Source organism: Ictidomys tridecemlineatus, chromosome 12 (assembly GCF_052094955.1).
Source record: "Ictidomys tridecemlineatus isolate mIctTri1 chromosome 12, mIctTri1.hap1, whole genome shotgun sequence".
NCBI classification, from domain to species: domain Eukaryota; kingdom Metazoa; phylum Chordata; class Mammalia; order Rodentia; family Sciuridae; genus Ictidomys; species Ictidomys tridecemlineatus.
Genome location: NC_135488.1, coordinates 41,901,547 through 41,929,346, shown reverse-complemented (window position 1 = coordinate 41,929,346; position 27,800 = coordinate 41,901,547). Strand labels below are relative to the sequence as shown.

Genomic DNA, 27,800 nt, shown 5'->3' with positions numbered 1-27,800 from the left:
AGAAATGAAAAAGCCTATTTATTTGATATCATGAGCCAAACAGAAAAGATAAAAGTACCATTAATTACCCAAATGTCTAGTTTCACTCCCAGGTCCAAGTGTGATGCTCTGCATGTTCTTACTGGTGGTCAAAGAGGTTCATGGTCTCTCTTATAGATTGACGTGGCCGTTGCTGATTCCCTACTCCTGCTACTTGGCTTGTTCTTCTAGGGCATTGACAAGAGGTATTTAAATCCTAAAGCAAGATAGTAGATTCCTAAAGGAGCCACTTATTTGCAACTCTTCTTATTTCCCTACCAATTAAATCTGGGCTGTCCTGTGACCTGCTTTGCACAATAGATAGCAGCAGAAGTGAGGTTGTGTGTGTTTAAGCCAGGTGTCATGAGTTGGTTCCTGTTTCCAGTTTTTTCTCCATTCCCAGAGCATCAGCATCATCTTAGGTCCTCTGAAATACCGACAACCAACTGGCTGACATCTCTCTTGACAGGCCCAAGTGCCCTCACCACACCAGGACAGGCAGTATAGCACACACAGCAAGAGCAAAGAGGTGGTATCACGACTCTCTTGCTTTCCCATAGATTTCTCATTCATTTGGGATGGGTCATAAGAGACCAGGCTCAACAGGTGTGGCCCAGCTGACACCTGGAGGCCATCAGCTAGGTGGACAAGCAGGTCCCTTTCTACAGTACAGCTTTATTTCATCAAGACTGGTTACTCACCACTCAATAGCAATCTCAACAATGAGGCCCAGTTTCCAGGACAGCTGGGTAGCCTTAGGTTGAATTCCACAAGTATCTTTCAACATATTGCTAGGTTAGCAGTATTGTAAAGGGGGCTCAATCAAAGGTCGTCTAGCTAAAAGAAGTCAGAGGGAGGGCCACATGGCCAGCTGTTCACCTCTTCTTCTAGCATCTCAATGGCATGCAATGACATTAACTGATAGCTGTCAAATGTTCAGAATTGGGCTGTGCAATCTGAATCTGTTTCAATCTGAACTGTAGGATATACATGAGAATGAGACACTAGCAAAATAAAAATGATCAATGCCTGGGGTCTAGGGAAATATACATACCCTGCTCATGGTAAAAAGCAATTCTTGGCTGGTTCTTCTTCTACAAAGAAAAGTTTAATATATATTAATATATATTACATATTAATCCATATCATGATATATTAGTTATGTAACAATTATATAATATATAATATCAATTATATGTTCTATATTAATATAATAAATATTACATATTAACCATTATTATTATATATTAATTAATATACATTAAACTTTTCTTTGTATATGTATATATACACACATATGTATATATACACACGTGTGTGTGTGTGTCTATACATACTTTTTATTGCTCATCAGGCAATATAGAGCATCTTCCCAAAACACAGAAGGAAAACCTATATCTGAAAATGACTAACTATAGAAATCAGAAGAAAGATTAATGATCGTGCATCTTTCTTAATGTGAAAAAAACACAATTGTGTTCTCCATGACACAAGAAAAAAATGAAATAAAATGCTGTGTCAAAATGAACAGAAAGCTGGGAGCGATAAGGAAGTGTTAAAGGAAATTACAGAACCAACAGCGCACCTATAACTCTGATGTAAAAGTGATGGCATAAAGGGCAAGGGTGGCCCTTTCCTCCTCAAAAATCCCCCTCGATCATTAAGAGAATAAGACACAGAAGCAAACCCGTTTTCAGTGAGCCTAGAGGACATCTGTAACCTGAACAGAGCACAGAGAGCAGGGTTGCAACAGCGGGAAGGACAAGCTCAATTATTGCACTAGAGGGATGCCCCAGCAGCAGGTCTCTCGGCATCTGGGCTGAGCTCCCCTGCCCTAAGCTACCCTCCCTCAGCCTGAAACTACCCCTTTGGCCATGGGGACTCTCAATCACACCATTCCTGCTGGAGCCTGCCAACAGAGGGTGCTCCAGGAAGGAGTGGACCGGTTCAGGGTGGCAGGCAGTTTGTTCCACCAGCAGCAATGGGTTCCAGGAAGAGTTAGTTCTTGTTTCCAGTTTGTCCTGATCTTAGCCCTTCTGGAATACCAGCAACCAGTGGCTGACATCCCTCCTCACAGGTCATGGTTCCTCCTGACCCCCACCAAGCTGCCAGGTTCTGGTGATCCCAAATGCCCCCCCCCCCCACCGCCTTTATTTCTCCCATACCAGGAGTGGTAGCCTCCTCCTATTAACTCTGTGTTAATTCTGTGGACTCTTTTGCACTTTCTACTCCACAACAACTGTTTAATAATTTCTTACATTAATTTTGATTGAGTAAAATTACTGTTGGGGTTCAATTTTCCTGACTGCACCTTGACTTATAAGAAAATCACCATCCTTAGAAGGAAGGAGCACGTCCTGAGAAGCAAAATTAATAATTCCCAAGGACCAGTGGATGAAATTTCCCAGGGAGAAGTCACATCTAAGAGAACATTCAATATACAAGGTTCAGTCCCAGGAATTCTTGCCATCCCGGGAACAGCCCTGCCGGTGCCCTGACTTGTACCTCCTAGAGATAATTAGTCCAGGGTTCATCTCATTCAAAGGTGATCAGCAATCCAAGGTGAACTTGATATCAATTATATGCAGATACATACTATATCCCAGATAAGAAAACAAGAGCATAAAAGTGTGAATTCATCAGAGCATGGGAGCCATAGCAAAGGGTGAGGTGAAAGGGTACACAGGTGGGCCTGCACAGCATTCCCAGAAAACAGCAGGGAGAAGCAGAAAGATGAGGGGCTTTGACCCACGCCAGACAAGCAGGGATCTGTGTAGGTTGTTAAATGAATTAGACTAGACTGGGGTTATTGGGGTTGGAGTAATTTTTTATTTGCATTGCTTTTAAGAATTGAATGTGAGAACTATCAAATTTCAATTAGGCTTAAAGGAAAATTGCAGACCAAGAGCCTTGGCCCCTTACCACAAGAGAATTCAAGACATCTATTTACTGGTAAATTAAAGAGTTAGAAGAATCTCAGGGCAAGCTATCAGTACCAACAGTACTTATAAATGGCATTAGTCTGAAATACATACATTTTATTTGTTTTAGAAAGTATATGTTAAAAGCTTACATCAAATCATAATTAAAAAAGACAAATTCTTAAAAAACCAAATAGAGATATTTTGGACTAGTCAGAGGGGAGTGAAGTAGGGAGAGGGAATAGGGGTAGGAATGACAGTAGGATGAATCAGACATTATGACCCTATGTGCATATATGACTACATGACTGTGTGACTCTACATCATGCACAACCAGACGAATGAGAAGTTATACTCCCTTTATGTATGATATGTCAAAATGCATTCCAGTGTCATGTGTAACTAATTAGAACAAATTTTAAAAAACAATATAAACCAGAATACTATCTCTTGGACATAATAAAGAATATCTGACTTAAAACAATGACCAACACCACATCTCCACTAATCGCCCAAGAGATGAATAGATCGCTGCCATTGACAGATGATTTATCCTCATTTGAGAGGAAAACAGAATATACTAAACAACCCTTCCAAATGAATTCCTAGACCATAAGAATTTGAAGTAAGTATAGAATCAGACATGGATTGCCTGTGTCCATACATGAATACAGGTGAAAGTCCACATAGTGTACAATTGCAGGAGTGGGAGCTTGATTATGTATAATAGGTCAAAATACACTCTATTGTCATGTAGATCTAAAAGGAACAGATTAAAAAAAGTGAAAAAAAAATAAAATGAGCATAGTAGTATTAGTACAAAAAATTTCCCTTCCTTTTTGTTGTTCTTATTTGTATCAGGGATTGAACCCCTGAGCCATATCCTCAGTTGTTGAGAGCCACAGCAGAAGGGGCCCCAGCAAACTTCCAGCTGCCAGCAAACTTCCAGCTGCCAGCTGATGATTGGCTCACAGCGGCCCCAGCAAACTTCTAGCTGCCAACTGATTGGCTCCTCTGCAGTGATGCTCATTGGGCTGTTTCCCCGCCCTTTCAGACCATGGAGCTGCTCATTAGGGGACTTTTTTGGCTCTGCCCATGCGAACCAGCCAATCAGCCTCAAGAGCAGGAGGAGTGTGGGAGGCTGAGAGGCTTGTGGGAAGCCTGTGGTGGCAGTTAGGCTCTGAAGGTTTTTCCTGAGGAGTTGTGTGGTGCAGTGTGTGTGTGTTCTAAAAATAAAGTTCGTTTCTTTTGACAAGTGGCTCCTGAATTGTGCCCAGCCAGACTGCAGCACTTTTTATTTTTTATTTTGAAACAGGATCTTATTAAATTGCTGAGGCTGGCCTTGAATTTGCAATCCTCCTGCCTCAGCCTCTCTAGAGGCTGGGATTACAGGCATGTGCCACTACACCCAGCTCTCTTTAAGATTGTTCAATTTTGCTATCCTGTATTTAGAAGCAGCGTTTTACTATCTATCCTGAGAACTCTTTCAAACTGAGGTCTTGGAATTATTCTACCTGAAGACTTCCATATTTCTTTTATTCTTCAAAATATATTATTAAATTCCTTTGAATAACAAGCAAATATTAAAAGAAAAATCGAATAGTCAAGATATTGTTTAAAAATGGTAACTGCCGGGCTGCGGTTGTGGCTCAGCAGTAGAGCACTTGCCTCGCGCACACGAGTCCCTGGGTTCGATCCTCAGCACCACATAGAAATAAATAAATAAAATAGAGGTATTGTGTCCGACTACAACTAAAAGATAAATATTTTTTAAAAATGGTAACTGCCGACGTAAGGAACTTGAATATTAGAACAGGTTGCACTAGAGGAGGATTCATGAGCAGACGAGACCAACCCATCTCCCTGTAGGGCCTCAGGATGTAATAAAAAGCTAACTTCCAGATAGCAGGGATGCCAAAATGGAAGGTGAAAACAGAGGGGGGAAGCATTTGGGGAAAGCTGATAATGACTGAAAATTCTTAAAACTTGCAGACACAAAGCAAGTCACAAAGGGCCAAAGATGGACTTCTCCATAGTGCCCCTGGAATCCTGCAGACAGCAGGGAAACTCTAGAGACCCAAGGAGGGTCGCCAAACGGGTCTGCACAAGATGTAAAGAGGAGTAGTTCCTGCCTCTGAGAGACGCTGCCATGGTTTGGACATGGTTTCTCCCCCAGAACTCACACAGAAGCCCGATCCTCCAAATTTTATGCTATTGTTAGTAAGAGGGTTAAACCTTAATCCAGCTGTGGTGACCTTCTAGGGAGGGGGAAAGAGGCCACACAGAGAGACACATGGGCTCCTACCATGACCGAGCGAGTACCTCAAAAGAGCCCAAGCCATGTTGTTGGGACCTTGTGCCTCCAGAACTATAAGCCAAAATAAATCTTTTTTTTTCTTTATAAAATAGCCTGCCTCCAGTACCTCTTTATAGTAACTAAAAGCTAGAGAGGAGAAAGGAAAGAAGTAGGGATAGAAGGTAATAGTGGACAGTGAGAAGGTCTGAGGCTCAAGACTATGCAATAGATGCAGCCAGAAGAAATCTCCCAGGAGGGAAATAATCAAAGAATCTGCAAAGGCAATTTTCAAAATTTGATTTAAGGCAATATACCTGGCTAGAATGCAAACTAGTCTTCCATGCATTTCCCAGCTTCCCACAGGATGGTAATGAAATATTTCACTCTTCTGAATGTGTTTTATGAGAGAGAGACAAAAAAATAAATAATTCATGGAAGAGGCTGAGTGTAATATTTGGGATTGGGCCAGAGGTGCCCTGATGAAACAAGGAATCTGGAGACAGAAGGTGAGCCAAAGGAGATTAACCCCCAGGAATTTGCAGAAACCTTGGAAGACAGAGGAGGTTGGACTTGCACAAAATTTTAAGCCAAGCCCATCTGGATGGGCAGGGCCTGGGAGACTCCATTCCAGCCGACATCTGGGTTACCCAGCACTCGGCATCCAGGACAAAGGCACTCTCTCCAGGGCAGCTTCTGCACCTCGGCTCTTCCCAGATGGTCCCTCTGACACATGCTTCTCTGCCTCTGGGTTCTCAGACCTGACTCCGTTTCCTGTATCCCTCCTCCTCTCATCCCCATTAGCAGGTCCTAATTCCCTCCTCTGGAGAATCCCCACATGTCCCACCAGCTCCCTAAGCATATCTCTTCTGATTTCCCCAGGCCACTGACTCACAGGGGCATCTCTACTACACACATAGTTTCACTTTAAGTTTCCACAGTTACCCTGAACTCCAGGGGCCTGAGCATCTATCTGCAAGTCCTTCATGAATTTGGAAAGAAGGGAGACTTTGTTGTCGTGTTTTGCAAAACTTTCCAAACTTTTTCTGTAAAATTTAATAGCCATTTTAGATTCTGCAGGCCATCTGACCTCTGTTACAGCTGTTCAATTCTGCCGTTATGGCCTGAAAGTGACCATGCACAATATATAGACCAATGGACATGGGTGAGCACCAGTAACGTCAGATTTGCAAAAGGCTGGATTTAGTCCACAGGTCTTTGTTTGCTAACTCCCATTCTAAACAAGCATTTGACAAAGCGAATACCAGCCCCCTACAACGTGAAGTACAGTGAAGGCCTACGGGCAGCTGAATCTGGCTACCATCAGCCTGATCTTCCCGTGGAGGCCCAAATCTTTCCCAAGCTTTTATGGACTTTGAGTTTTCTTGAGGTGATTTTTCACTCTGAGATTCTGCTTTTGCATGGGCTGCCTCTGCTCTGTACAAGCTCCACCCTGACTTATGCACAGGAAACCATTTACTGATTTATGCTCTCCCAAAGCTATTTGCACTACATTTCTGTGAGTATATTCATGGGTGGGGGCTATCAAAACAAAACACCAGGAGCTGCTTGGCTAACATGACAGAAGTGTGTGTTCCCAGCATTCTAGGAGCTGAAGGTGCAGGGATCAGCAGCTTTGAGGCCTTGCTCCTGGGTGTGGAGACGCCATCTTCTCCCTGTGTTAGACCAGGATGCAAGAAAAGACCACTGACTCCAATTAAAATCAAATTAAAGCAAGCTTATTATTTTGACCCGCCAGGCTGCCTCTCCCACCAAAAAACAAGACGGCAGCTGCAGCTTTCCTGCAGCCCAGCTTTATAGCCCAGAAAGTGACACGAAGCGGGGTTACAGATAACAAAACTCTGACAAGCATCACACAAAGGCTAGTGTACATTTTTGCTGGCCCCGACGTCAGAATTTATGAAGGTCATTAGAGCCTCAGAAAGGGTTGGTATGTGGCCAGGGAAGGCCAAGATTGATAAGGCATCAGTAAAGTTTCACAGAGGGCTGCTATCTGGTCAGAGAGCCAGGCATGGGTGAGTTCAAGGCACGGGCAGGCATTCCAGCAAGTTCAGAATTTGCAGTAATTCATAGTAAAGCCGAAATTAGCTTTTCATGGCTTTGTGGCGAAATGGCTCCCAATTTTAAGAGAAAAATCAGGCTGGGTCTATCACCTGTACCTTCCCCTAGTTGCTCTGCTGTGTGTTTCTTCATTCTGTTCTCTTCGTAGAAGAACACCAGCTGTGTTGGACTTGGAGTCCACCCCAAGGACTTCATTTTAATTTAATTACATATTTAAAGACCGTTTCTCCAAATATAATCACATTCTGAGGAACCTGCAGGTAGGACTTCAGCATTCCTTCTATACACACTTGGGAGAAGCACAACTCAGCCCATCCCAGTCTCTATAAAGACTGTGTCTATAGGAAGGGGCCATCATATATACCACGTAGGAAAACTTCCAATTGCTTGTCAGCCGTTCTCATGTCGAACGCCTTTTTGCCCCACGCTGCCACTGTGAGCTTTAGTACATTTCCATATCCCAAGTAGTATCCAGATTTCTACCATCTAGCCAGCAAGGCGTTTATCTACCTCCCTTCTCAACTCTTGACCTCCCTCTCTCTCTCGATTACATTCACACAGTATTGGCTGACCTTGAGGTCAAGCACATGGGCAATTCATGGATCATCCTTATGTGATGAAGACCTAATGAAAACTCCGGGCACTGAAGCTTGGGTGAGCATTTCTGGTTGGCCATCCTCTATGCATCTTGTCATGTGCCAATGACGAAAGGCTGAAGCGTCCTGACCACACAGAGAGAAGACAATAGACTCTCCATATTTTGTACCTTTCTGGACTCTGTTTCATGGGCTTGTTCCCTGGCGGATTCTTGTCTGTATCCATTCCTGGTAATAAACTATAACCATGAGTATAACAGCTTTTACTCAGTTGTTTCAAGAACCCCCTGAACTTGTGCTTGTTATTGGAAGTGAGGGTAATAGAGTGTGGCTAAAAATTTTTGTGTGTCATGACACTCGTACTTCTTTTAGATCAGCTCAGAAAGAAATTAGTCACAAGGGTTTTGAAAGAGGATACTCAAAATAATGAAAGGATACTATTAGAAATTGAGATGCAATAATTTTTTTTTTGGTACATCTGAAGGGAAAGAGAGTCCTCTGGCTTCCCTAACCCCTATATTTAGAAACAGCATCATTGGTTATCATGAGATCAGAAGCTAAAATGTTCCAAACAAAGTGTAACCAATGTGGAACTCAGAGATCAAAACTGGTTATTTCAGAAAAAAAATCAATAAAATCAATTAATCTCTAACTATGTTGTTCAATACAAAAATATAGAAGACACAAAAACCAGTATCAGTGGGGAAAAAAGATGAGAAAATCATCATAGACCCTAAGGTAGGGAATAATGTAAAAAAAACTTATTTTCAAGAATAGTGCCAAGTAAATTTAGCAGGAAAAAGATCATCTTTTCACCACATGGTGCTAGAACAATTGGACAGCCATATGCACACAAAAAATTTATCCTGTACTTCACACCATATAAAAATTAGCTTGAAATGGATCATAATCTAAAAATAAGACCAAAAATGAAAAAGTATCCAGAATAAAAAACAAGGCAAAACCACGGTAACCTTTGATTCAGCAAAATGTTAGGACACAGAGTATGAACTCTAAAAAATCAAAACAGTAAAAAATTTTAAAACTTTTGCTCTTAAAAAAATAATGTAAAAATTAAAAAGTCAAGTCATATGCCTGAAGAAATTTTTCAAAATATATGGAGTTGTATGTAGAATATATCAAGAATGCATACAACTCAAGAATATGAAAGTAAGTCAATTTTTTTAAATGGGCAATTTTTAATTTATGTAGATACTCAGCCAAGTAAGATATACACATGATAAATAAGCATCCATCCATCCATCCATCTATCTATCTATCTATCTATCTATCTATCTATCTATCATCTAATCTGTAAAACATAGTTTCTGGAAAAGCTCATTTTAAATGAAAGTTTCTTTCAAGATAGTTGAAGAGCCAGAGGTTCTTTGGCTCTGAAGGTAACATGTAGTTTCAGTATTCAGTATTAACGTGTAGTTAAGTATTCAAAACATTTTTCTTTTTGAGGTATTGAAGATTGAGTCCAAGGATGCTCTAATACTGAGCTACGTTCCCCGGTCCTTTTTCTTTTCTTGAGACAGGGTCTCACTAAGTTTCTTAGGGCCTCGCTAAGTTACTGAGGAAGGCCTCAAACTGAGATCCTCCTGCCTTAGACTCTGGATGCCTGGGATTATAGGCAAGCACAGCCACACTCAGCCTCAAAGCATTATAATATAAAGTTTCTCCTTTCAGTTATATAAGAATTTCATGCTCAAGTAAAACATAGGCAATATACAGGAAGAAGTAAACATCTCCCATACTCATGCTGTACTAAATAATTACCATGAATATTTGGGTGTTTACTTGCAGCATTTTAATGCGTTCCTGAACATAGTGATGACAAAATACATAGAAAGTTTTGCTTCCTATGAAGAACATCTTTATGCCCAGAAAAGTAATTAATTAAGTGATCTGGAGAATTACATTTACTCAAGTAAAAGAGATTTATCAGGGTATTATAGAAAAATCATCACCTACCACAATGAGTTTTGTGTGTGTGTGTGTGTGTGTGTGTGTGTGTGTGTGTGTGTAATGTAGGAATTCATTTTATTTTTCTCCCTGATAGCATTCTCATATGGATGTTTGTTTAGATGGACAAAGGACAGAAACCAAAGCAATATTAGTTATATACAATACTGAACATTAAGTTAATAATAATTACATTAACATGCTTCATTTAAAGCTAGTGGAGCTAATGGAGAACTAAGCATTAGCAAGTCTTGTTTGGAGACTTAGAAAGCTTCCTGAGAGTCAACTTTTAGGTTGAAAAGGTTTTTCTATGGGAATGTGTGCATTTGATGAATGCTAATTGCATAGTACCAAATCTTCTTTAGCCAATCCGTTTGCAGCTGTTATCCAAGTTGTTTTGTAAATGTCTGAAACAGCTGTCAACATTCTGTGGGGGAGGCTCTTCAATCAATGGATTGACAGAAATGCAATACTTAGATTTTTCTGAGCAGAAGGCAAGAGAACATAATATACATCTATTTAGTGATGTAGCCAGCAATGAAACAGAACGATTGATACTGCCATTGTATTTTAAAGCTTTAAGAAGAATTTTCATGCTCATGGGCATGGAAAAGATATTATAAGAACACACTCCTTGGGTGGGAGACCCAAAAAGTCAAATGGGGTGTTCAAGTGTCCTAAGGATACAAACAAAATTTCCCATGAATAAGAATGCTTCTAGTGGTATATAGTAACGTTGTAAATCATATTTTAATTAAAATTTTAGTGCATGTTGATGTTATTTGTTTATTGTCTCAATAAAACATTTTTTAACAGATGACATATGGACATTTTGCTTAATTTCTCCCTCTCTCTTCTCTCTATAAAACTCTTTACTAAATTTAATTGTCAAGAAAGTCATCAGACTGACAGCTTTGGGAAATGGAACCTTTTATTCAGTGCCATAGCTGGGAACTTGAAAGTTCCCCTTGTTAGTCAGTTTTCTGTCACTGTGACAAAATACCTGAGAAAATTGACTCAGAAAAGGAAAGGTTTACTTTAGCTCACAGGTTTAGAAGTTTCAGTCTTTGGTCACTTGGCTTCTGGGCCTGTGGTGAGGCAGAACATGGTGGGAGGGAGCATGTGGTAGTACAAAGCTGCTAATCTCATGGAGGCTGGGGAGCAGAGAGGAGAGAGAGAGAGAGAGAGAGAGAGAGAGAGAGAGAGAGAGAGAGAGAGAGAACAGGAAGGGCCCAGGGACAAGATATAGCCTCCAAGGGTAAATCCCTGAGGACCTACTTCTGCCAACTGGGTTCTACCTCCTAAGTTCCCACCATCTCTCAACAGCCCACTACATTTTCAAACCATGAAGGTATTAAACCATTGATGAGATGAGAGCCCTTGGGATCCAATCACCTCTCAAAGGCCCTCAAAGGGCCATATGAACACTGCTGCATGGGAATCCAGACTTCATCACATGAACTTTTGGGGGACACTTCCTATCCAAACCCTAGCATCTCCCAGAGGTTCATGTCTTAAAGGCTTGGTCTCCAGGGTGATGCACTGGGAAGTGGTGAAGTCTTTAGGAAGGAGGTCCTAGTGGGAGAGCTTCAGGTCAGTGAGGGCAAGCCCCTGAAGGGGACAGAGGGGCCCTGACCCTTTCCTCTTTCTCTTTTTTCTTCCTGGCCATGAAGTAAGTGCTCCCTCAAAGATGTGCTGCCTTCCCACAGGCCCAAATGACAGGCCCATCCCATCATGGAATCGAGCCTCCAAAATAATGAGTCCAAACAAACCTCTTTTCTACAGCAATGGGGAGCTACTGCACTTAGCCTCAGAATCAGTGCATTCAGCAAAGAACTGTCAATGTGCTGTTGTTGGCCTTGATCCCGCATGAGAGACCACTTCCTAGAGAAAGCTTAGGTTGATCTAGTATTTACTTCTTGGCTCAGGTTGCAGCCTTAAGTGGAAAACAATCATCTGTTAGAGCAGCACTCAAACAGAAACTAAACTGAATCCACTGTGTCTTTCCATCTGCAAGTGGTCCCCAAATGATTCTTGAAATACCATGACCTACTTAGAGTAATCCAATATTTTTCTTGCAAAAACAGAGAAAAATCTCATCTGTTCTGGTTTCTCGTGTAACCATGTCCCTGCATGGGCAGTCAGAACTTGTCACACTCCAGTAACCAAAAGATGGAATCAGGGTGCGTAACTTTGGTGGAGTCAGCCTGGTTGAAACTCTTTCTGATGACCAAATATATGAAAATATTTTGCTTTTGGTACTGTTGTCTAATAGATGGAAAAGTCAGTTGTTGTGGCATAAATTGTCCCTGGGCAATTTTTAAAAGCACACAAAATAATCTTTTAGCTTTCAAATGAAGATTTAAACTAGAAGATCCTCTTTGTTGACTTTAAGAATAATCATTGGTGAAGACGTTTAGTTCCTTCTTTACAATTAATGTTTCATTTGCTATTTTCTCTTTCCTCCTCTAACTAACTGGCTTCCAGGGTTAGTTACTTCATAGGACTATCAACAAACCATGACCCACTTTGGGTCCCCAAAAGGAGGTCTCAAGACAGGACACGTTATAAGTGATCAATTCAGAAAGTGCCCCCAGGAGAAATCAATGAGGGAGCGAGAAAAGCAGGAGAGGCAAGGGGGGAAGGACAAGAAAAGTTGTGATCTCAAAGTTCCCTGGATAGAAGATTCATTTTGACCTGACTCTTGAGTTTCACCTGAGTTTTCCTCGGCTGGAGGCCAGAGAGCTGGGCTTTTATGGGCTGCATCCATTGGCTACTGGCTAAGTGCTGGCCAGGGAGGGATGGACACGCCCAGGCATCTCCTGCTTTCTGTGCCTGTACACATAGTGGCTCCAAGAGACACTGGGCAGACCTCCAAAAAAGACACAGGTGTAGACAGGAGAAGCAAAATCAGAGGGCATCAGAGGGGTACAATGGAATAAGAGAGATTCGACAGAACCAGGCTGAACCCTAACTGTGCCCACAAACATGCATGTGTGGCATATGACAATATACCTGGAATTATAAAGGGTGGATGAACACTCACAAGGAAATCAGGAGCTCTATCCTCACCAAAGCTAAAAGTCTGAGCAGTCCATTTTGAGTCGCCTTAGAGAATGTATAGACCAGAGACTCCTGTTCCTATTAGGATCACCTGGGGGAACATTTCGAAAATCCTAAAGGTGACCATACCCCAGAGCAAACAGAATCTCTGGACCTGGGACCAGGCATATGCTTTTCAACATGGAGCCAGTGCTGTTACCAGCTTAGTGCATTCTTCTCTCCATCAGAAGAATCAGATATCAAAGGCGTCACTCTGATGGGAACCTGACTCTTTTCTTGGCACTCCTTGGTAGAGCAGAAGGGAGACAGCATGGATCAAGAGAGCGCCCAGGGGTTCTCAGGACAAAGAAGAGGGCTGTTTGCACACGTGTGAAAGGATGTTAGGGATGGACTAGAGTTTAGGGATGATTATTGACTTTGGGTACATGCTTTTCTTTTCCTGAGTAAGCACTTCAACTTCAAGGGAGGGGTAGTGAGTTGGTTGTCCTGGTCATTCTTGGACCAAAAGTTACATCCCAGATTGATGCTGCTCTCGCATAAACAGGCTTGCCTTTTAATAAGGTTGAGTTGCTAAAGCTGTTAAGAGAACACACGGGGTAGGGGGGGTGAAGAGAACACAAATCATGTGACTAACAAGTGAAGGGTCCTGGGAAGTTGCTGTTTTAGGTGGCTCCCAACAGCGTCCCTTCATGTCATCTGTCTTTGGAGAGCCATGGTGAGGGGTCCTGGCTTTAATGAGGCACCTGGTTCCTAGGCTGGTGGGACTGAGAGTGGGTGAGTGAGGCACACACCAAGCTTCTGGTGTCTGACAAACTGTGAGTTTAGGTGGAAAACAGGAAAAAGCACACAGCATCTTTTAATGGCTGCCAGGCCGTGAGTTAAAGCCCAGGAGTGCCTTTGCCCTTTTCAGTGGGGGTGGCTGACTGTGTCACTGTGAAGAAACTTTATCATACAGCGCAGTCACGGTATTGACAGCATTTGCAAAAAGATGTGGTTGTTTTTATTTTATTTTTTTAAATGAAAGTTTATTCTTAAATTTACAACCGATTCCAAGACAATGGTTCTTTGCAGGTCTAGGTGGCAAACATTTTGGCAGGGACTCAGATGTTTAAGAAGGAATCGTCACCCTTCAGTCACCGTCATCTCAGGTACAGGAACAGCTTTCTTTTTGCCGGATTTCTTAATTCCTGGGGTCCTTCTGGGTAGCCTTCACTTCTACCTCCTCAAGTTCGTGGGCTCCTCCTTTGTTTCTGCTCGATGGCCTCATCTTCCTCCTTCCTCTCCTTGGCCTGTCTCAGGGGACTCTTCTTGCACCTTCCTGGCCAGACGTGGTGCCTGCGCCTGCCACCCCCTTCCACTTGTCCTTCTTAAAATGGTTTGTAATCTATAAAATGAAACATAGGTTTGATGGTAGATGTCCATACAATTAATAACGTATTAATGCAGGAAAGTATGATCCATGCAAAGGAATATAAAACCAAAACCAAAAATCATCCCTAAGAAAACCAGATGGCAGAACTACCAGGCAAGGAATTAACAACTGTTTCAAAGATGCTCAGAGAACTGAGGAAAGATGTGGAGAAGCACAAGAAAAGAATACGTGAGTGTTCTGGTCTGGATCTGTAACGTCCACAGGGGCCCATGTGCTAAGGACTTGCTCCCCAGCCAGTGGCTCATTTGAGGAAGGTGGGGACTCGTGGAAGAGTCAGGTCAGTGGGGGGTGCCCTTGCAGGGGGGATTGGAAGATGAACTCTGCTCTTCTTCTGCTTCCTAGCTGCCATGAGGTGAACTTTTGTTCTATCCCATGCCCCCCCGCCCCCGCATGATGCACTATGCCCCCCACAGGCCCAAAGGCAAGGAGGACCAGCAACAATGGGCTGAAACCATGGGCCAAAATAAAACTTTCCTCCTTGTAAGTTGATGATCTTAGAAGTTTTGTCCCGACTCTGAAACACTAACATAATCAACAAAATGAAAATGATGACAAGGAAATAGAAAGCCTTGAAGAATGAAAATAAAAAGAAATTCTGGAGCTAAAAAGGACAATGACTGAAATGAAAAATACACTAGAGGAATCGAAAGGATAGAAGCAAAAAGCAGAAAGAATCAATGAACCCGAAGAAAGGCCCATTGAAATGAGCAAGTCTGAACAACAGAAAGAAAAGGGAATCAAGAAAAATAAAGAGAGGCTGAGGGAACTAGAAGACCCCCTTAAGCACACCAGCACAGGAATTACCAGGGTCTTAAAGGAAGGAAAGAGAATGGGGGAGAGAGATCATTCAAAGGAATCATGAACAAAAATTTCTCAGATTTGATGAAAGGCATAAATATAAATGTCCAAGAAGCCCAATGAACTCCAAATAGGACAAACACAGACAGGACCAGGCCACAACAGATAGTCATGTGGTGGAATAACAAATGCAAAGAGAATCTGGAGAGCAGCAGGATAGAAGTACTTTGTCAAATATCAGGATTCTTGGTAAGACTGTGAACAGATTTCTCATCAGAAAACTTGAAGGTCAGAGGGCAGTGAACTGGTAAGTGCTGAAAGAGAGACCTTCAATTGAAATTCAGCAAAGTGAGACAGAAAGTAAGACATACCCAGGTTATCCAAAAGCTGAGTGAGTTCATGGTCATCAGACTTGCTTTGTAAGAACTGATAAAGGAGCGCTGCAGGTAGAGATAAAGGATACTAGACAGTTTTTGAAGTCACAGAAAGAAATACAGATAAGTACATGAACAATTATAAAAAGCAAATCATATTGCAAGGCCAGTTTGTGGTTCTGCTGTTTGTTTCCTACATAATTTGGGACTAATATTTGAAAAAATAATTATTAGTTGAAAAGTTGGTATTATCGTAAGAGTGGTTTGTAAATCTACATTTTGTTTTCTATGTAATTGAAGAGACTAAGGCATAAAAATCACAATTGTTGATTTGTTTTTGTACAAATAATGTAAAAACATATAACTCTGTGACGTTAATAAATGAAAGGGGGTAGAGATTAAGACATTAAGGGAACAGAGCTCTATTTGTTACTGAAGTTAACCTAGCATAAATTTAAATCAGTGTGATGACTTTAGGATATTAAAACATGAGAACCACAAAGAAAATACCTATAGAGTGTACAAAAGAGGAAATAAAGGTATTAAATATTTCACTGCAAAAAAATCAACAAAAAAAGACAGCAATGTGAGAAATGGGGAAAAATCCAATAAATAAATAGCAAAATGACTGAAGTCCCTCTTTATTAGTAATTACTTTGAATGTAAATGGACTACACTCTAATCAAAATGCAGAACTTGGCAGAATGCATAAAAATGATCCAATGATATACTATTTATAAAATAATCACTTTAGATCTAGAAACACTAATAGGTTGACAGTGAAAGTCTGGAAAAAGACATTCTGTGGAAATAGTAATTGCGTTAGTCAGCTTTCCATTACTGTGTTAAACACACAAGATAATCTGATTATAAAGAGAAAAGGTTTATTTTGGGTTACAGTTCTGGATGTTGGCTTGTTGCTTTTGGCCTACAGCAAGGCAATGCATTTTGGCATAAGCATGTGGTGGAATAGGCTGCTTATCTCATGGTGGCTAAAAGCAAAAGAAGAGAGACCAGAGTTTCACAATCCCCTTCAAGAGCAAGCCCCCAGTGAAAACCTCCCACAAGGACCCACATCTTAATGGTTCTGTTGCCTCCCAACAGCACCAAACTAAAGACTAAGTCTTAACACATGGGACTTTCAGGGACATTCCAGATCCAAACTGGACCATTAATCACACAGCATCATTATTTATAGTATCTAAAACATGGAAGCAACCCAATGGTCCATCAATCAATGAATAAGCAAAATCTGATACATACTTACAATGGAATATTATTCAGCCTTTAAAAGGAAGAAAATTCTGCACATGCTACAACATGGATGAACCTTGAGGATATGGTGCATTAAGGGAAATAAACAAGTCACAAAAATACAAATACTGTTTGATTCTCCTTATGTAAGGTCCTCAAGTATTCAAATCCATAGAGACAGAAAGTAGAATGATAGTGGCCAGAGGCTGGGAGGAGAGGGACTGGAGAGTTATTGTTTAATGTTCAGTTTTGATTTTGTAAGATAAAAGAATTCTGGGAAAGGATGGTGGTGACGGCTGGAAAACAAGAAGAATGTACTTAACACTACTGGGCTACGCACTTAATGTTTAAGATAGTAAACTTTATGTTATCTCTATTTTATCACAGTTAAAGAAAAAGAACAGAGACATCAATATTAAGCAAAGAGAAAAAAAGGTTTTGTGGGAGGATAGTAGACCAACAAAGGAAAAGCCCAATGAAAGGGTGGAAGAGACATCTCAGCCAACTGGTTGTCTAAATTTTTATTTCCTTCCTCTTATTCTAAATTTGGAGGACAAACTTGATCCTTCCCTGGCCAAAGGAGCATTTTGAGAAATCTAGAAACCAATACTTAGAGCAAATTACCTGTGTGTGGTGATAAAAGTATCTCAAAAACTTTTAAAAGAATTTTCTCATGTTATTTAGGATTGTTAGATTTACTCCGCATGTGGGTGTGTGCACATATGTGTGAAAAAATTAAGAACATTTAAGAAACTTGAGGTAATTTGGTTTTCACAACCAGTCTAGCTGGATAACATTTTCAAGTATTTGATTATCATTGTGTTTAATATGTGAGTCCTCCTCACCTTCTTTTTTTTTTTTTTGGTACTGGATATTGAACCCAGGGATGCCACATCCCCAGCACTTTTTTACATTGTATTTTGAGGCAGGGTTTAAGTAAGTTCCTTAGGGTCTCACTATGTTGCCGAGGCTGGTCTTGGACTTGTGATTCTCCTGCCTCAGCCTCCCAAGCGGCTACGACTCCAGGCATGTGCCACCAAGCCTGGTTCCACTGTTTTGTTTTCTTTTGGTTTTGGTGTTAAAATAACCTTTCCATTGTTAACATTTACTTTTTTAGCATTTAAAATGTGCAAAACTGTATATTGAAACTTAACACTGTTTCTGGTATGCTTACAATCTAATTACGTTGTTCTCAGAATCAAATAAGGTAAAAATATGTAAAATACCTTGAAAAACATAAATTATTGAATAAATATAAGGTAAGATTTTTGGTTTAGGTATAGTTTATAAGTCCAATTTTTTACAAAAAAAAAAAAACTTACCAAATGAAAATTTGTAAAGTAAAACATGGAGTTGTACATAATGTGCAATAAATTCACTTTAATTCCTAAAAGGTACTGATCTTTGGGTATTTTAATTAAATAATAATTTCTATAATTCATTTACAGAAATTCACAGACCTGGGTCTGCATGCAAAATAAAATGTAGGTTTCTACAAATAGCTAAGCAGAAGAGGAAACACCAAAAAATTCCTTTAAGCAATTTTTTTGAATAAGTAGAAAAACCCACATTATGAAAATGGCAACAAAAGAAGGAGGCATTTACCAAATAACTAGCAGGTCTCCTTATCATCCTTTGCCCCACCTCACAGAAACAGAGCCACATCAAGGACACGCTGTTTGGAGAACTGTCATGATAATATTGTTCTCAGATTAATCATGCTGTATTTGTCATGCTTCAGGAGCTAAGATGCTTTTTCTAAGCTCAGAAGGAAGGTGTCTTCTGAGGGTTAAAAGTTTGTGTTGGTACCTTCCCATACAATAAAGAGATGAGGCTTTGGGTGTAGCTCAGTGGTACAGCTCTTGCCTAACTTGTGCAGAGACCTGAGTTCAATCATCAGCACCTCAAAGGGAAAAAACAGGAGAGATGGACCCATCAGACAACCACACAGGTTCTGTGATGCTCAGTCCTACACGGAGTTAAGGGAGTATCAAAGTCTAAATAGAAGGTGCATCAAAGTCTAAATAGAAGGTGCATCTACGTACTCACTCATCCGCCATTTAGAAACAGGAAATCAAATGGCCGATTACAAGTGAAAATATCTATACAACGTAAGTGGAGAATAAACAGTATATGAAGGTCCACCTCTGAAAGATGGCGGAGATAGGAGAAACACATGTTTTATGTCATCCCTCTATTGACCAAGCATTTATTGATTGTTTCCTATGTGTCAGGCACAGTAGTGAGCTGAGGATACAATATGGACAAAGAGGACATTGACCCTGCCCTCAAAGTTTTTCAAAAGAGACCTCAAGTCATCTCATCTAACTATCTAATGGATGCTTAAGCCCTTGCTGCAATATCCCCGTGAAATGTTTATTGAAAAAACTCTGAATTGGCTTCCTGGACATCCATTTCAATTTCCCTTCCTCAATGAACATTTGAGTTCCAGGTTTCAGGTACTGGGTACTATGGGGAAAACTGTGAGGAATAGAGATCAATGAGCAAAACATTTTTTCCCCTTAACTTTTATTTAACATAGAAGTTTCAAATCACTTGCTTGGAATTAACATTTTTTTGCTGTGAGACTTTAGCAAGTATTTTACCCCTTAGATAATTTCACATACAAAAGAAATAAAAGAACCTCAAGGTTAAGATGATTAAAAGAGAAAATGTTCAAAAATCTTAACAATATCATTAAATAGATACAACCTCATGTTTACACACAATAGAAAATTTCTGTTCAACTTCACCTCTCATCAGGGAAACGCAACATAAAACCACAATGAAATATCACTTCAAACCTTTTAGAATGACTATGACCAAGAAGGAGAAATGTAATGGTTGGTGAGGATGTGCAGAAAAGGGAGCCCTTATACTCTAATAGAGGGAATTAGTACGCCACTGTGGAAAACAATGTGAAGTCTCCTCAAAAAAGGTAAAAGCAAGAACAATTACGTAACCAGAAACCTCACCACAATATATATATCCAAAGGAAAAAAGATCAATATGTTGAAGAGACACCTGCATCCACCTGCAGCACCATTCACAATAGCCAAGATGGAAGCAACCTAAGTGTCCATCACTTAATGAATGGAAAAAGAAAACGTGATGCTACTCAGATTTAAACAAGAAGGAAATCCTGTCATTATTGTGATAACATGGGTAAATCCAGAGGATTTAATGCCAAAACGTTTTAAAAATTACTTTTCTTCTATGCCACTAAAGACGAAGAGTTAGAGTTCTGGGTATTATTTAGTTTCTGCTAATATATAGAGACACTCGTATTAGACTTGAATTTGTAACTGGATCTAATGAATTTCAGAACAGATAGGCAGAGTGCAAGATATCTACTTGGGCGGTTCAGTCAATGAAGTTTGGAGATGTGTTCCCAAAGTTCAGCTACAGCTAGATCCACCTTCCCTTTCATTGATTTTGTAGGATAATTAATACCTGGTAATGAATCTTTTTCTACTGAAACCAGTCAGAGTTGTCTCTGTTTTCTACAACTGACCACACAAACCGAGATAATGTTGTGAACTCAATGGTTTTGTCCGAAGTTTGGCTGGGATCACTCTCTCCAAGACTAGCAAGGAGTGCATCTATAATACTGATTTCTATTCGTGTGATCACAATAAGCATCAAAAAAAACCCATGAAGGCCAAAATTCTATAGCTTTTCTCATGACCTGATTTTCCAATGTGTGCATGTACATGTGTATCTATCTTTTAAAATCTAGAAGTCATGTTAATGCGATAAACTGCACAAACTTGTTGAATTTCTAAATTGAGCTCTTGATTTTGACAACATAAAAAGCATATTGCACTGATTAGATAAAAAATTATAAAGAATATGAATATTTGCTGCCCTGAGGTCAGCAATCTATATCCAAAATGTGTTGGACATATCATTAAGATGATAGGAAAACATGGATTTATCATATAAGCATATATATTTCGATATATGGATTTATCATATAAGCATATATATTTCGATATCATTAAGATGATAGGAAAACATGGATTTATCATATAAGCATATATATTTCGAAGCTTCAAAGGTCATCAGAATGCAACTGTAACACTTGGTTGAAAAAGTGATAGGCTTATTTCAGGAAATCTATATTCTCCAGGATAAAACGTTCCTTTGAATTTAAAGTCAAAATAGCATCGTGCAGGTGTTTACAATTTAATCACAGCAAACTCTATTCATAAAGAGATGAGATAGTTTAATCATACACCAGGCTATGATGTGCTCGTCGAAATTGGACACAATTTCAGATATCAAATATGATACTTGATTTTAGAAAACACTTGGAAAATGGGCCAGGAATGTTCTTTTCGTGCAAACAGACAAGGTGCCATGCAAATGCTTAAGAGTCATTTAAGGATATTAAAGAATAATTTTTAATCACATGATTTGATAAATTAAGGGAGAAAATTCTACTTTGTAGGTATTATAAAACAGGGTAGGTTAATTACCTTCAGAGAGAGTTTAGAAGTAGTTCTGCATAAGAGTAAAAAAACTGAATTAGATCATTTATTTTGATTTGCAACTCTATAAAATGGTTAAGAAACAAAGCCATCTTGATCCATTTGGCAAGAGGCACGGTTTCCCCTTTTGTTTCTTAAATTGCTCTGTGATACTTTTGTGACTTATTATGGTCTTCCTAGAATTATCATATTCATGTAAATATCTTTTTCCCCTATATGGTTATAAGCCCCTGAAAGGTAGTATCATCTTAATACCCTGATGCTTCTTGTCATCAGAACATTGTGAAACATCAGTAAATAGTATTTGATAAGGATAAAATAGATTCTGTGTAGATTAAATTCTTACTTTAATTCTTAAAATGCCAAAAGTCGACTTTCTAGCTGGGCAGTAAAGCCAGGATTTTCCATGACTCTAAATCAGGAACTATCCAGTAGCTGGCTGATCTTTCTAGAGTCCTAGATCCTAGCTCTGAGTAAGATTCTATTCTGAGTAAGCAAAATCTGAGCAGTTGTGTGAGGTCCGTATCTGTATCAGGAAGCATATCATATGTCAAATGTGTGCACACAGCACTCATTGTAGGTGACATAGAAAGCAAGACTGTAATATGAACTTGGGGACAGCCTTATACAGGACACCGGGGTGGAGGCAGTGGAAGAAGTGCTACAGGGTGATGTATGATGGACGGAAAGCATCCCAGTTTACATTTCACACATACACTCCCCAAACACTGGGCAGGCCAAAGAAAACATACCTGATTGAGGGCCAGTTTTTGACTTCTTAAAAGCAACTGGGAGCTGGGCAAGGTGGCACACGCTTGGAATCCCAGCAGCTCAGGAGGCTGAGGCAGGAGGATTTCGAGTTCAAAGCCAGCCTCAGCAACTTAGCAAGGCCCTAAGCAACTCAGTGAGATCCTGTCTCTAAATAAAATACAAAAAAGAGGTGTGGATGGGGATGTGGCTCAGTGGTTATATGCCCCTGGATTCATCCCCTGTACCCACCCCCTCCTCCCAAAATAAAGCAACTGGGACAAATATAATCTCACGTCCTTATACAGGAGATGGATGGAGGATACTCTGACAGCAGTGAGCTGAGCTGCCTGGGTTTGGGTGGTGAAGCCAAAAGACAAGTGATCGTGGGTCCCTAAAAAGAAGGGTAACAGTGAGCAGATGCTGTGGATAAAGGTCATAAAACACACTTGGTAAAGACAGGGTGTTAAAGAGGATATTGGTCAAGTTTTGCATGTTCCAGTGCCACTACATGCTGTCTGGCTCCACCCCTTCCTAGTTTCTTTTTACTATTAATATAATTTTAAAAAACATATATTTTAGATGTTGATGGACTTTATTTTTTTCATTTATTTATATGGGATGCTGAGAATTGACATACTAGGCAAGGGCTGTACCACTGAGTCAAACTCCAGCCCCTAGTTTGGGGACCTTAAGTAGGTTATTTAACATTTCTGCACCAATAACATACCAAAAGTATAGAGATAGTATTATGATTAAAAAAGATAAAACTTTCAAGCTACTTAGAACAGTGCTCAATTAATTCCACATTATATAATCCTTTTTAAAGTTTGCAATGTTATATATAATGTGCATTTATGGGCCTGTGTAAACATAATTCATGTAATTTTCTTTTTTATTTCTTAGACTTGTGCCTCTTGGCCCTTCTAAATCCCTACCTTTGTTTCTGATAGAGACACATAAGATACCATGCTTTTATCTTTGCTTCCTTAAAAGATTAAGAATGAAAATTATACTTCGGAACCCTTCTCACTTTTCAGGTCTGGATGACAATCTTCTCGTACTCATTTACATTTTCAGGCAGCATCAGCTTTAAGGCAGTGCACTTTTTAAGTTGCTGCCCTGCTGTGTAAAGTGGTACTTCTTCTATTTGTCCTAAAATAGTCTCTTTCATGCCTCAAGGATTTTCCCTTTGGTTCTTGTTTCCTGGAATTTGATTATTAAGTTGGTATTTATTTTTGCCATACTCCTAGTGATTGTATTGATTTCAATATACCCATTCTTTTTACTATTATTATTATTATTTTATATTCTGAAAGTCCTAATGTCCTAAACGTGCCCAGCCTAAAGCCTCAGTCATTTAGTTCTCTTTTGTTCGATCTTCTTTACCTCCTCTCAGCATCCATCACAGGGAAGTCTCAACGGGTATTTGGTGAAAGAAATACCCGTTGAGACTGGGAGTGCAGCTCAATGGTAGAGCACTTGCTCAGCATGTGCAAGTTCCTGGGTTCTATGCCCATCACTGAAGAAAACAAAACAAAGACAAAAACTACCCATGATGCCACACAGAACAATTTTTTACACATTGTTATTTCAAATCTCAAATAGAGGAACCACAATGAATCCTGCCACCTTATTCCAATAACTACTTTTATTGTCTACATGTACTTTTTTAAAATGGCAAAAAATCTGTTCAAAAACACTATAAACAGGTTCAAAGAAGCACTGGCCCTAAGCACATTGTCCCTGAAATCGTGCACATTGGAAGACATTTTCAATGCACAGCAAATGGTGTGATTGATCCACCTTTATGTTCCATGTAAATTTGTTTTATTTTTGATAACTAAGCCTGGAGAAATGATGCTTGAAGCATCACAACAGCTTTGACTGACAGCTCCCTAAGTGTGCTGTCTCTCTTTTAAAGCAAACATAATTGACAGCTCGTAGGTAAAGAGCATATGTGGATGGATTTAGTCCACATTGAACACCGTGAAAAACGTCAAAGAAGATACTTGTTCTGTTATTTATTAAGATTCAATTAATACCGTAAAAATGTATGCATTTTGGAAAAATAGATTTACTTGTAACCTGAGAAAGATTTTGCTTTTTAGCTTGATTGATCTAAAGCAAGGAAATACTGAAATTACTTCCCATTTTACCACTTCAGAGAAATTTACATTGCTCATTTTCTTACTATATATAATGTTTATTTAACTGAGAGTGGTCTAAATAATTGTAGATTTAAATACCACTCAAAATTTCTTTTTTTGAAAACCTGCCTATTGTGAATAAAGTTAAAAATATGTGCACATTAAAAAGGAGAATACTGCAAGTACATTTCTAGGTTTATGACCAAAAGAATGGAAAGCAGAGACTTAAAAAGATATTTATACACCTATCTTCACAACAGAATTAGTCACAGTAACCAAAAAGTGGAAACACCCCAAGTGTCCATCAACAGATGAATGGATAAACAAAGTGTGGTATACACATATACTGTAATACTACTGTTCAGCTTCAAGGAAATTCTGACACATGCTACCACATAGATGAATCTTAAGCACATTGTGCTAAGTGAAATAAGACAGCTATAAAAATGACAAATATTGCTTGATTCCCTTATGAGGTCCCTATAGTCATCAAATTCACAGAGACAGAAAGTAAAATGGTGGCTTTCGAGATGTTGTGGGGAGAAAGGAATTTGGAATTAGGTCCAATGGGTATGAAGCTTCAATTTGAAAGAATGACATAGTTCTGGAGGTAGATGGTGGTGATGGTTATGCAGTGAGAATGTCTTCAATGCCACTGAATTGTACACTGAAAAATGATTAAAATGGTAAAGTTAATGTTATGCAGTTTCAAAATAATAATAGTAGTAATAATGATGATGATGATCTACAGGAACCTGCCAGATGAACAATATGTAAACGGGCACTGCCAGTGGACTAAGTGTAATGGAATTTGACCTATTTCTAAATAGCAAATGGCAAACTCAAAACAACAACAAAAAGAATCCCTGAGGGATGTATGTGCAGCCTTGTGTCCAGATAGAATAGATCTGGATTATGTTCCAAGAATTTACATCTCTAACATACTGTCATTTTCTGTGTACTATATAATGAATTACTCACACTTTAGTGGCTTAAAACAATACTACTTATCTCTCATAGTGTTCTGGACCAAGAGCCAGTGGCTCTGGTGCAGGATCTGTCCTGAGGCTACAGTCAAGATGTGGCAAGAGCCATATAAAGGCCTGGCTGGAGGAGTGACTTCCAGGATGACCCATCTGCATGACTGTTAGCAAGAGACTCAGTTCATGTAGGTGGGCTATCCAGGGGCTGTCTCAGGATGCAACATCCCAGTTCTCCCAGAAAGGGCCTTTTGAGAAAGATAGACGGCAAGCAGGAAGCCACAGGACCTTTTGTGATTGGAATCCAATGTTGTACACCAAGACTCCCATTTCATTATCTGCTTCCAAGGCAGGTCGTTAAATCCAGCTTACTCTCAAAAGAGATGGTTCTGCCTTTAGAAGGGAGTATCCAAAAGCCGTTGGGCATTTGAAAGCCAATACATTATGTATATTCCTGGAATGGCTGTAAAAATGTTCCATAAACTGAGAGGTTTAAACCACAGAAATCTTTATTGTCTCACATTTCAAGAGGCCGCAAGTCCAAGATCAAGGGGTCAGCAAGGTTGGTTTCTTTGAAAGCTGTGAGAAAGACTGTTGTGGGCCTCTGTCCTCTGATAAGCTGTAGGCTTTCCCTAGCTGGCAGATGGCTGTCTTCCCCCAGTGTCTTCACATTGTTTTCTCTATGGGTCTGCCTCTGTTCCAAATTCCATTTTTTAAATAAGGACTAGCATCATATTGAATTAAGCCACATCCTCATACCTCGGTTTAACAGGATTGCTTCTCTAAAAACCTTATTTCCAAGTAAGGTCACATGAGGAGGCACATGGCATCTGGACTTTAACCACTTTTTTGAAGAATGTGATTCAACTCAATTCAACCAGGGAAGGCTCCACATTGTTGAGAACCCACTGGTTACACCCATGAGAAATACAGGGAGCCCATCAGCTAAGTATCAAACCATTACATATCAAAGAGCGAGGCCGCGGCAGGGCTTGGTTGAGAACTCTGATTTCATGAACCACCCTGTTTGGTCATCTTTGATCCTATGCTCTCTGTTGATCCCAGGTATCTGTGGAACCCAGGAGACGTGTACAATTTTTTTCCTGGGCTAAGGATTTTTATATCGATCCGCAAGGCTCTGCCATTCCTAAGACACTTTCTAGGAATCCTTTGAAGATGGAGGGCATCAATTTTCTGAGGATGACATGTAGTATTTAAGCTATACACACTGGGCAGGAGGAGAAGAGAGTAATGATGAGAGGTGGCAAGAAAGCAGAGAGAGGAATAAGAAAATGAAGTATAAGGAATTTGGGGGGAAAATAACAATTAAGGCAATTTACATACCAGCCACAGCCGGCCACCCCTTTCAGTGTGAGTCAGGGTGAGACAGAAGATGAAAGTAAATTCTTCATGTCAGATGTAAAATCATCCCTCTTTGCATCCAGGCCCTGCTTTAGATACCCAAACGCCTGGATGCTCGAATCCCTTATATAAAATAATGTAGTATTTGCACACAGCCTGTATACATCCTCCCATATCCCAAAAGTCATCTCCAGATTACTTATAATACATAATACAATATAAATTCTATAACTGTTGCACTGTATTAAGGAATAATAACAGAAAAAATGCATGTTCCATACAGATGAAATTTTTAAAAAAGCTATTTCTGATCTGTAGTTGGTTTCATCCATGGATATGAAACCTGCAGATATAGAAGCCAAGTGTATACTTCTCAGGCCTAACTACTGACTTCTGTGACTAATAAAATAAGTGGTCAGAAATATTTGAGGTTGGTTTGAGACTCATCCCCTTCCATTTTCTTTGGGGACCTATTTAATTTGGGGCCGTTCTCCCTTCTTCCACTATTTGGGTGAGGGCAGGGGAGGAGGAAGCATTAGGAAGGTGGGGTTTTAAGAATGCCTGGATTGGGGCATCAGTGGGATGTTCTTTTGTCAGCCACAGCCAGAGGAGTCTGTATCAGTATTATTTCACCACCCAACTCATAGTTTTCCTTCTACTTAAAAGGTGATTTTTAACCACTTTTAAAGCAGTAAAGATTTTGTAAAAACTAAATATAATATTCTACCTGTGTACTTCCTCCACCAATTCTGAGCCCCAAAATACCATTAAAGAGATGGTATCAAACGTCATAAAGGATCAGATTACTACACTGCTACTATGGGAACTGAAGTCTTAAATCTTTTTTTTTTTTTTTTGAGAGAGAGAGAGAGAGAGAGAGAGAGAGAGAGAGAGAGAGAATGTTAATATTTATTTTTTAGTTATCGGCGGACACAACATCTTTCATCTTTGTTGGTATGTGGAGCTGAGGCAGTACCGCTTGAGCCACATCCTCAGCCCCCCTGAAGTCTTAAATCTTAAAGAGCCAGCATTTGGCTTGCTGGAAGCAAACAAGATCTGTTGCTATAGGATACAGGTGACAGGTTACAGATTGCTGGGAATTCTAGGCTGGGCTTGAAGTGACAGTGAAAGCCAGAGGGAGTCTACAGAGGTGCATCAGAGGCCTGGGGGTTGACAGGATGGGGATTCAAGCTCAGAACATTTGCTTTAACAGATCAACTCTATTTTATACGTTGTATATACTGGTTACACATAAAAGGTGTGTGTGTG

General features: G+C 39.9%; 1 protein-coding gene across 7 annotated transcripts in view; it reads right to left on the bottom strand.

The window, feature by feature from the left end:
• Window positions 1–27,800, bottom strand: part of LOC120884833 (uncharacterized) — a 41,708-nt gene that overhangs the window by 11,026 nt on the left and 2,882 nt on the right. Inside the window, exons 2-5 of one of the 7 annotated variants that reach the window (XR_013428780.1) lie at window positions 22,336–22,433; window positions 22,045–22,210; window positions 21,281–21,305; window positions 13,931–14,325 (exon numbers count right to left, since the gene is read on the bottom strand). The exons of 2 other annotated variants lie outside the window; for them this stretch is intronic. The gene's annotated coding sequence lies outside the window, so the exon portion shown is untranslated. 4 more of the 7 variants (XR_013428779.1, XR_013428782.1, XR_013428781.1 and 1 more) reach the window with 4 other exon arrangements.